Source organism: Lactuca saligna, chromosome 9, assembly GCF_052625555.1.
Source record: "Lactuca saligna cultivar CGN05327 chromosome 9, ASM5262555v1, whole genome shotgun sequence".
NCBI classification, from domain to species: Eukaryota; Viridiplantae; Streptophyta; class Magnoliopsida; order Asterales; family Asteraceae; genus Lactuca; species Lactuca saligna.
Window position 1 is genome coordinate 102,677,508 of NC_136425.1, and position 10,407 is coordinate 102,687,914.

Sequence of the window (10,407 nt, forward strand, 5' to 3'; positions counted from 1 at the left end):
GGCGAGTTTATTTAGGGACTCGGCGAGTCCGTTGAAGATGGCCATAAACTCGGCGAGTTGGATGAACAACTCGGCGAGTTCGTTGAAGATTGCCTTGAACTCGGCAAGTGTTAGAAAACTCAACGAGTTGGCTAGGGTTTCTCCCAAAATCTTGGCCGTATATGAACTCGATGAGTGAAAAGGAGACCTCGGCGAGCAAGTCGAGGATTCCACGACTTCTCAAACTCAGGAAGAACTCGGCGAGTCGGAGACCTGCACTCGGCGAGTCGAGTCAACATGGACTGTTGACTCTGACTATGGACTTTGACTTGGACCAAGGGGTTGACCAATTGAATTCTGTGGGATTGGGAGATTTATGAAAAAGGTTGTGTGGTACTTTTAGGTGGTGAAGTTCGTGTTGGACCCGGGAGTTGAGCTTTCTTATTTCCGACGACAGTTGCGAGGTTAGTTATCCTCACTATACTAAGGGGTCTAAGGCACCAAGGCCGACCCATTGAATTTGATATCCTAGTAGTTATTGTTATGTAGAGTTTGAGTTAGTAATGCATGCCAGTTGATGTGCTAGTCAGGTAGATCTATAGGACTACCTGTGATACTGATTGATTACCTGTGTGCGCATTTATCTGTTACATTTTGACATGTTATGTAGGGTGGGTTGAGGTTGTACTGCTCTGTGCGGTAGCCAACAAACCCGAGAGCATTCCAGATACGAGCTGAGGGCCTGGTAGGCATTCCAGACTCGTATTGAGGGCTCGATGGCATTCCAGATATGAGCTGAGGGCCCGATAGGCATTCCAGACTCGTATGAGGACCCAGGGGTAGTCCAGCTTGTAAAGTTGTGGACCCAGTGCACGCTGTTCTGTTTTGATTGATATGATATGCTAATGTTGATATTGCTATGTGAACTGTATGTGTATCGGTATTTCGAGGGTAACTCACTAAGCTCTCGGGCTTACAGTTTCAGTTTATTGTTTCAGGTACCTCTAGGGATCGCAGCAAGGTTAAGGCTTGATCGTACAGCTCCTCCTATTGTGTTATGTTTTTTGGAAAAGTCTGATATAAATGTATTTTGAAAACAAAGTTGTAATGTTTTGACGAATTTGTCGTGTTTTTAAAAAATTTTAATTTGGCTTAAATATTGAGTGTTACACTCATATTACTCGGACTTGACATGATATGACCACTAGGGTCGGAATAATAGTCATCTTCTTAGTCATTACTGAAATGATGATAACGACATACATGAACAAAATAGAATCAATTACTAGCGTCTTGGTAACCTTATGACTTTCCGTGATCCAAGTGCAAGTCATGTGCTTCCGGTAGTATACGCCTCTACTACCATCCACACCTACTCATACTTGTCCCAAATCATGAACTCCGTAAACTCCATTTTAGATTGAATATTGGCCTTTAAACCCTACTTTGAGCTTTGCACAAGGCTTAGAATAATTCCAAGAGGCTAGAAAGGACCCTGAAACACCGAAATCACACATCTTGTCCGATGCTTACGGCCGTAAACCCTAGGGTCGTAAACCCTTAGACCGAAAATCCATGGGTCGTAAACCTATGGACCGTAAACTCTGTTCACGGCCGTAAACTCCCTTTACGGCCGAAAACAAGTCATTCGTGGGAAAAGTCTGTTTTCCTCGATCCAACAAATTCTCGATGACATTCCTTAACCAAAACCAAGTCTTTATCTAGCACCTATTTAACAAAATCGCTAATTTAAATACACATATGCATTATCTGATATTAGGATTCCATTAAGTGCAACATACACCAACTCAAGGGTCGTCCAGTTCAATTCTCTACATCCAACCAACAGTGAGTTCATACCCCTATGCTTTTCCGAGTTTTTCATGTTTTCAGCGGGGAATACAAGCCAAACATAAAGGTTTTCATAACTTAAAAATTGATACAATTACAACGATTTACTCTCAAACATTTAGATACATTTATCCCTATTGTAATATGTGGAGCATAAGGGACGTTTTCTAATTTTAATTGCATAGTTTTCAAAGCAATATGTGAACGTAACTAAACATTCAAACTATAATAGGTATAGTTTGGGATTTCAATACTAGTCTTACATATTCAAAGTTCATGCAAATTCAAACATATAAACTATGTCGGATTTAGTTTATCCTTTACTACGAATACAAAATTGGAGTATTTTTGCTAAATAATTATTTTGTGTATAATTATTTATACTCTGCACCGTTACAAACTATTTCAAAATCAAGAACGACTGAGCAACACATAAACTAGTTAATACAAGATTGTGAGACTTATCTTCATTATACCCTTCGGGGTACCAATAAATCATCTCCGGTCGTATAACCAGAGTCTCCTGGGGGGAGAGCGTGAAATTTTTGAATAGATCTATTTGGGACCGACAATCCCGCACATAAACTGCTAGCTACAGTTAGGCGGGCACGCCTGGGGTGACAAATTTTGGAAATCGTTCGACGCCTGAAGAAACGTCAAGGAAGTCACCGATCATATTAGTATGGTTATACGACTCATAATATGTATAAATTAACCTTTGTTTACGGGATTTCTTTCTTCTGTAGTTTTATTTTAAATAATAAAACTACCTATCTACTTACTGGAAGGTATTCCAGGGACACAACTTTTGGTTTTATTTTAAATAATAAAACTACTATACTTATTGGTGATAGCCAGGTTTTCGAACAGATCTTACATACCGGTGATAACCAGGGTTTTTGGATGGAACGATACTTTTCATACAGGAATCAACAAACATGTTAGAAAATATTGGATTTTCTTGGAAACATGCATACATATTTCAGAACTTCGTAATAACGGTTTTCGATACAAACGATATTTTACCTATAATGGAAAGAAACTATTTATACAAACTCAGTGACAAATTTTAATACAAAAACATGCTTATGAACTCACCAGCTTTATGCTGATACGTTTTCAAAAACTTGTATTCTTAGGGCAACGATAGACAGGTACCTAGCTAAATTTCGGAGAAGACATAACATTTTTGGAGTCTTGTCTTTATCTATTGTTATATAATGTTGTGTACAAACTATGTTCTCAAAACAGATGTAAATATTCATATTGTAATGTAATGGTTGTGTTTACTTTGATTGCTATGATACGATTGTTGTGATACTACATATGACGTCGCCGCCCCTGGATGTTTCCGCCTTTGTCTTTCTGACGGTTCGGTGGTGTGACATATTGGAGCATGTGGTGGATTATAGGCCTTACCCTTTTTGTATGTTTCATTATTGGTTTGAGATGGATGGTTTTGTTCAAACTATTAGAGATTCTTCGTCTACCGTTGTCGAGGGGGTGGATAACCCATGGGTTATTTTTAAGAAGAAATTACAGCTTCTTAATTGTAATCTACGGATGTGGAACTCTTCAGCTGGATTACATTTGGAAGGAACAAAAAGGATATTCAAGCTAAGATTGAAGTTCTTGACATGCGTCTTATGGAGGAAGAGGGTGATGTTATCATTAGAGAGGACCGTGTTACATTGATCAAAGAAATTGTGGGGTTAGAACACCTTTCTCATGTGGATTTATCCCAAAAGGCTAAAATTCAATGGAGCATTTAGGGTGATGAAAATTCGGGTTATTTTCATGGTGTTTTGAAAAGAAAGAGACAATAGTTGGCTATATGGGGTAGTTACGCTGGCCCCTTTCCTTTTGTACCAGAAGTACCTAAAACCATAAACAAAAAACCGTAAGCATAAAACTCAGTGAGTTCCACAAAATACCATATACAATTGACATTGTAATGTCCTAACCATAGTCTTGTCATTATGCCATAAGTTGTGGTCTTTCCTTGCCAGATTGAGGGACAAAACCCTGGGTGCTATAGACAAGTGCCAAGAGCCACCTCCTGGTCTTCCATTTAAGTACCACAAAGACAACTAGCATACTACATATAACAGCCAGGGTCCGGTCCCTGGTCTTGTATATAGGTTGTCGGGAGCCACCTTCAGGTCTTTCATACAAATGTCAACGGCCACCCCTTGGTCTTCCTCTATGAAATAAACCAATGGGCCGACATTGGTTCCTTCAACCCTATAGTACGTTGAGGAGTCTCACCAGAACCATAATATTGACTAAAACCTCGTGCGACGCCGTACCGATCACAACCAATAACTCTCACTGCCAAAAGATGGGTGTTAAAACTTCCTAACAATCCACACAAGTCAAACCCAAAGTCTACCTTCTAAAAATAGAGATTGACCAAAAGTCAACTGAAGCCAAATCAACCGTCAAAGTCAAAGTCTATAGCATTTAATGTCAACTATTCATCCTCATATCATGACCTGCCCTTGGTCATGTTGTGAGAGCTCACTTAGTCCAATTCCAACTCATCTCGAATCAACTCAGCCAAATCATACATGAAAAGTCATTGGATCTGAGCTCACATCGTGATCAACCTTTCTTCACATTGTGAGCTCTAAGAAGCTTAGCAGAAAACGGGATCATTCAACACTCACGACGTGAGACCCAATATCTCACACCATGAGCATAATCTTAAGTCAAAATCCAACCATTCAAGTCATTAATCCATTAAGCCTTTTACTCTAAGTTTCCAGAAGGTCTTATTGTTAGATTAGGTGTCTAAGTTCATAACTATTCGTGGAATGTACTTGACCCGGTTAGCATGGTCCATTTGGGTTGCATGGCATTGCAACACTTGGATAGACTAAATGAGAGAAAAGACACTTAAGGATTATTAATATATTATAAGTTCTAATATATTAATAATATTATTTAATTAGTATTCATCAAAGAATTAAGTTGGAATTAATTAAGTGATCAAAAAGAGACTAATTAAATATATGGGGTTGATTGTGTAAAATCATCTATTCTTGTATAGTGGTCTTACTGATCCATGGTTTATGTGGGTTGGGCTAAAACCCATAAGATAATCCATGGATAGTCCATGGAGGTTACAAACCCATGGATCATGGAATATGGATAGCCATGACAATTAGGGTTTACATGGTGTAACCCTACTTGTGTCACAACTATATAAAGACCCCAAGTCTAGCAAAATCGACCACTACAAGCAAGTGTAAGAGGGCTAGCCAAATTTTGAGTGTAAGTTTACTTCTCTCAAGGTTATTCCAAGTGTTGTGGTGTTGTGTGAAACATTTGAGGCATCACACTTAAAGTGCCAGGCTCACAAGGTTCTCAAGGAATCCAAGCAACAAAAAAGTATGTTTTTCTACTAGTATTTATGTTTTAAGTTCCCCATGCCATGCTAGTTAGGACAAGAACCTTGGAAAATCAAATTTGCATGTATCTTAGTAAAACATAGATCCAAGGTTTCTAGGGTGGCATGTTCACCTTAGGAGTGTTAGAATGCTCAAAACCCTTTGGTGGTATCAGAGTCTAGGCTTGTTTATTTGATACTTGATGCAAACTTGTTATGAAAATTAACAAAACTGCTTTCTACCTAAGTGAAATCGCCGAGTCCATGGGGGACTCGACGAGTCTATGCCTATCTTCAACCAACTCGGCGAGTCAGTTTATGTACTCGATGAGTTGGCTTGTCAGAGTGCAGTTTTTTAACTTTTGCTGCTGGAAATAGACTATAAACATTACCCTAAACTGTTTTGGTGTTATAAAACTTGTTTTAGATGGTGTAATTGTTATGCTAATCCATTTTCAATGGCTAATATCAAAATTTCAAGTTTTGTATGGTTTATTTATGATTCTTGAAATTGTTGATATGAACATTCATGAACTTATGAGTTTAGAAGATCATAGGAATTATTTGTAACTTGCTTGTTAGTTTAATTCTTGATCTTGATATGTTTTAATGGAATCCATAACTTGTCCTCAAGTTATGGATGACCAAAAGTCACTCTTTTAAAGTCCATTATCAAACACATAGGTTACATAAAATGAAAAGTCTCTCATTTTATTAATACATTAACTCATAAGTTATGAAAGATGAAAAGTTTTGAAAGTTACAAAACTTTTGGAACATGTAAAGTCACTTTAAAACTTTAGTTCCAAACCCTAGAATTTTAAAAGTTAAAATTCAACACTTATACTTTATAATATTATAAATATATATATATATATATATATATATATATATATATATATATATATATATATATAAAAGATCAGGTCGTTTTACCATTAGTTGGTCTCATTCACGAAGTCGGTCTATAAGGGGGGTATAAGGTTGTTGCCTATAAAATGGCAGCTTAACGGGTGTCCACTCACACCCACCGCTTCCTTGATTAGTGAAGGGTCGTTAGCCGAACGGGTAGGACAATGACTTTAGTCATCGTTAAAAGTATGATGATTGTAAAGTAACTAAATGTTTTTATAAATTCCTAATCTTAGTTACTTTAGGAAAATGTGAATAAGGTGGTAACCCATGAAATTACACTTTGCACTTTGCTTAAGCCATTAGTGGAGCGTGTGTAGTTAATTGGTACTCGATAAAGTTTATCCTCAAACCTACAAATAGAAGTATTATTATTAAGCACTACCGATAGACTACATATGGGAAAGTAATTGGGTTGGAACTGTAACTTTGGGTTGGTCGATTTTAGAATGGTCCTACCCTCCAAATTTTCCTACCTAGCTAAACCATTTTTGATAGTCTATAACTACAAAACAAAAACATAATAATCATAAATATAGAACATTTAAGTATACGAATGAAGAGCATCAAATATAAGAATCAATTATCTTAGCTAAATCAGCGTACATATATTGACACACAATTAAATGGACACTAATTGCCTATGTTTAATTCTGGCTGGACCAATGCACCAACTGAGTTTAGATTCGGTGATTGATTAACTAAGAAAGCACACACACACACGCACGCACACACACACACACACACACACACACACATATATATATATATATATATATATATATATATATATATATATATATATGGGTAAAGTGAAAATACCTAATAACCTTATATAAGCTTAGGTACCTAACCACATTATACTACATTGTTTTGCATTATATTTCCATTGCAATCGTCTAAGGTTCTTAAATTTCAACCCTTAACTTGATTTACTTCCAAGATTTTCAGACATTCACCATTATATTCTTCCTACACCATTTGATTTGTAACGGTAGTATATGAAGCCCACCAGGGGGTCTCCTATAGAAAGACATCATTTGAAGGAAAATAATGGTGAAAATCCAAAGATTTTGGAAGCAATCAAGTTATGAGGTTGAATTTTAATAACTTTGGGTGATTACAATGCAAATATGATACAAAATTACGTAGTATGATATGGTTAGGCACCTAAGCTTATATAAGGTTGTTAGGTATATTCACTTTACCCTATATATATATATATATATATATATATATATATATATATATATATATATATATATATATATATCATAAAATCCAAAAATATATCAAAAGATGTCAAATCCGTAGAATAAGTACGGATGGAAATTTTACCCGAACCGGTAGGGAACCCGGTTGACCCGCCCCAATTGGGGACGGGTATTCCCCGCTAAAACAGGTACTAGGTACGGGGCCGGGGATCCCCATTATGCTAAAACCGGGGATGCGACCGGGGCCGGGTATCACAATCCCCAACCCGCCCTGCCCCCGCTTTGATGACTATATATATATATATATATATATATATATATATATATATATATATATATATATATATATATATATATATATATATATATATATCGATCAGTTATTAAATTTGAATGAAGTCTACTAAAATGAATTGATCTATATTAGACCATCTGGAATAGAGTTCGTATATCAAATTATGTTCTTAATTCCAAGAGTTCGCCAATCATCACTTCGTTCCACGATCTGTATACCAAATCGTCACTTTACGTTTTGATTCTTTTTAAACTTTATGATTGATGTAAACAGAATTTGATTATGGCATCTGGTTTTGATTGCTTATTAACCTTGGTATTTTTTTTTTTTTTTTGTAAGTTGAGTTTATTATGTTGATAGATTGGGGATGGTTGGGGATGGGTTGGGGAAAAGCCCAAAATACAAAGGGGATGGGATTTGATACCCCGCATCCGTCGGGGATGGGGATGGGGATGAGGACGAGATTTGACACTTGGGGATGGGGATAGGGATGGTCAACCCTGCCCCAAACCCGCTCCATTTCCATCCCTAAGAATAAGTATCAAAATACAACAACCCATAAAATCAAATCCTCTTATCACTCCCACCATCTCAATTATCATACTCGTCCTCCTCATATATATTCTCATCGTTGTCATCATCACTGAAATCCCCCTGCTATATGCCAGAAAGGCCAACACCATGGTTTATTTGCGAAAGGGTAGATGATCAAGGCCAACACCATGGTTTATTTGCAAAAGGGTAGATGATCAAGGCCAACACCATGGTTTATTTGCGAAAGGGTAGATGATCGATCCCAAGAAAATCCATCATACTAGTAATAAATACCATGATCCACTGATGTTTTTGCTTTAGAACATCCATTGTTCGAGCAATCTCTGTCACCTCTTGAATGTATCTTGAATGTAGGCTCGGGATCAGGATTTGGCTCTACCAATCTAAGGAGTGTGACGATATCCCATTAGGAATCCACATAATCTGATCAGCTCCACTTACCACCGCTCGTATCTTCCTCAAAGAGTAGTCACACCTAAGTCTCTGATGGGATACATAACCATCCCACTAGTTTCTATCCCATAGGAATGAGCTAGACAAGTGACCCAATGGCCTCCACAAATCTTGTTCTTCGCCATAGAACCTATAGCAAAATTAGATAAGTACATATTGAATAAGATAGTGGAAGCAATCAAGCGAATAAGGGAGATTAAGGAAAACCTCAGTGTGGATCAGGCACCACATATAGAAAAGGTCGCTTGAAGGAACCTTGTCACACTCCCCACAGTGAAAGATAGTGGAAGCAAATCAAGCAATGAATCAACCTAAATAGGAGATCTTAAGGAACTCTCTTTGGTCAACCTTCAGATATAGATGACACCCCTACCATAAGATCCCATACCTCTAGCTGATCATACTCATGTGGTGGTGAAAAGATGCAGCTGTCTAGATATGGAACAAAATGAGGACTAACAACCTCTTCATTAGTGTAGACCCCTAAACGTCATCCCAGCTCTGCAATGTTGCAAGAGCGGGATACCCTTCCTAGAAGAAAGGTAAAAACAAACTGATCAGTCCAGTTCGTTGACCGCATGTCAAAACAAACCATAGAAAATAACTCCCAATAGATCTTCTGGTAAATAACTTGCCAACATCGGAAAATACGACTCCAACCTTGACAAACGAAAAGCTCAACATCGTTATCATCACGAAAAGACCAAGTAAGATATGGCTCCAATTGCGACGAAAAACCAAGATCATCAGCAATCCTCCATACTAGAGCCTACAAAATACTAAACTGATTGGACAGCAGAGTAGTCACCTGTGAAACAAAGAAACTCTGGTCAACATAATGAATGTCATTTGAAAACTTTAGAAATGGATGTGACGGCTAATTAGGTGGCAACCGACCTACCCACTGACAACCTGCTCGAGGCTTACCTGAGGAAAATAAGGCAAGACAATTAGAATAAAGTTAAAATAGGAAAATGTATTGAAAAGTTTCTGAAAGATCCTCGTGCACGCCCAAGAGTGTATCGCGTTCACGTTAAAGATACACCATGTGCAATGAAGATGCAGGAGGTGCTTTAAGAAGACGACTAACAGTCGGTTCCAAAAACTCATAGTTCATCTAAATTGCAACATAAAAACTATAGGGGAGTGTTAGGTGAGGCTTAGAAAAATAAAATACACTTCATCATAAACATCACATATCGACGGATTGAGCAAAACCCTAGAATTTTACCAAAAACCGAAAACCCCAAATTGGAGTTGGACGCACTAATTTAACAAGAAATTAAGCATTAGGGTTTAGTAATTGGTTGTTAAACTAGATATTTAACTAATCAGTTTTGAGTATTACAGAAAAATTTGGTAAAATCCTAAAAAGTCTCAAAAATGCTATATCAGGAATTAATGAGTCGTTATGAACTAGGAAGAAGTTAAGATTTACACTAAAGAGTACCTTAGAAGTAAGGAATTCGAGAAATTAAAGAATAGGAGTTCGAAAATGAAAAACGTATGACGTCCTCGTCTAGTGTGCGACCAGTTGGGAATGGGAAGTATGTGTCGACTAAAGCCAAAGGTCGTCATTTAATACTAAACTAATGAACGTGTGCACGACGCACAACACCCAATTTCAAAAATTGATGATTTTTGCCCAAAATTTATTTCACCTATCACTTATGCACCCTGAGAATTAAAAATGAGAAAATGACAAAAATAATCATTTATACTAATGACATTACAAAAATAGCCAAAAAGTATCGAAA

The 10,407-nt window shown here is 37.2% G+C and overlaps 1 long non-coding RNA gene across 1 annotated transcript; it reads right to left on the reverse strand.

Annotated features, from left to right (window-relative positions):
- Positions 1-8,106: 8,106 nt before the first annotated feature.
- On the reverse strand, positions 8,107-10,192 carry LOC145013998 (uncharacterized). Its single transcript, XR_013665372.1, has 4 exons — positions 10,101-10,192; positions 9,548-9,577; positions 8,858-9,458; positions 8,107-8,780 (listed from the first exon to the last, which is right to left on the reverse strand). It is a non-coding gene; the product is annotated as an uncharacterized LOC145013998 (long non-coding RNA).
- Positions 10,193-10,407: the final 215 nt, after the last annotated feature.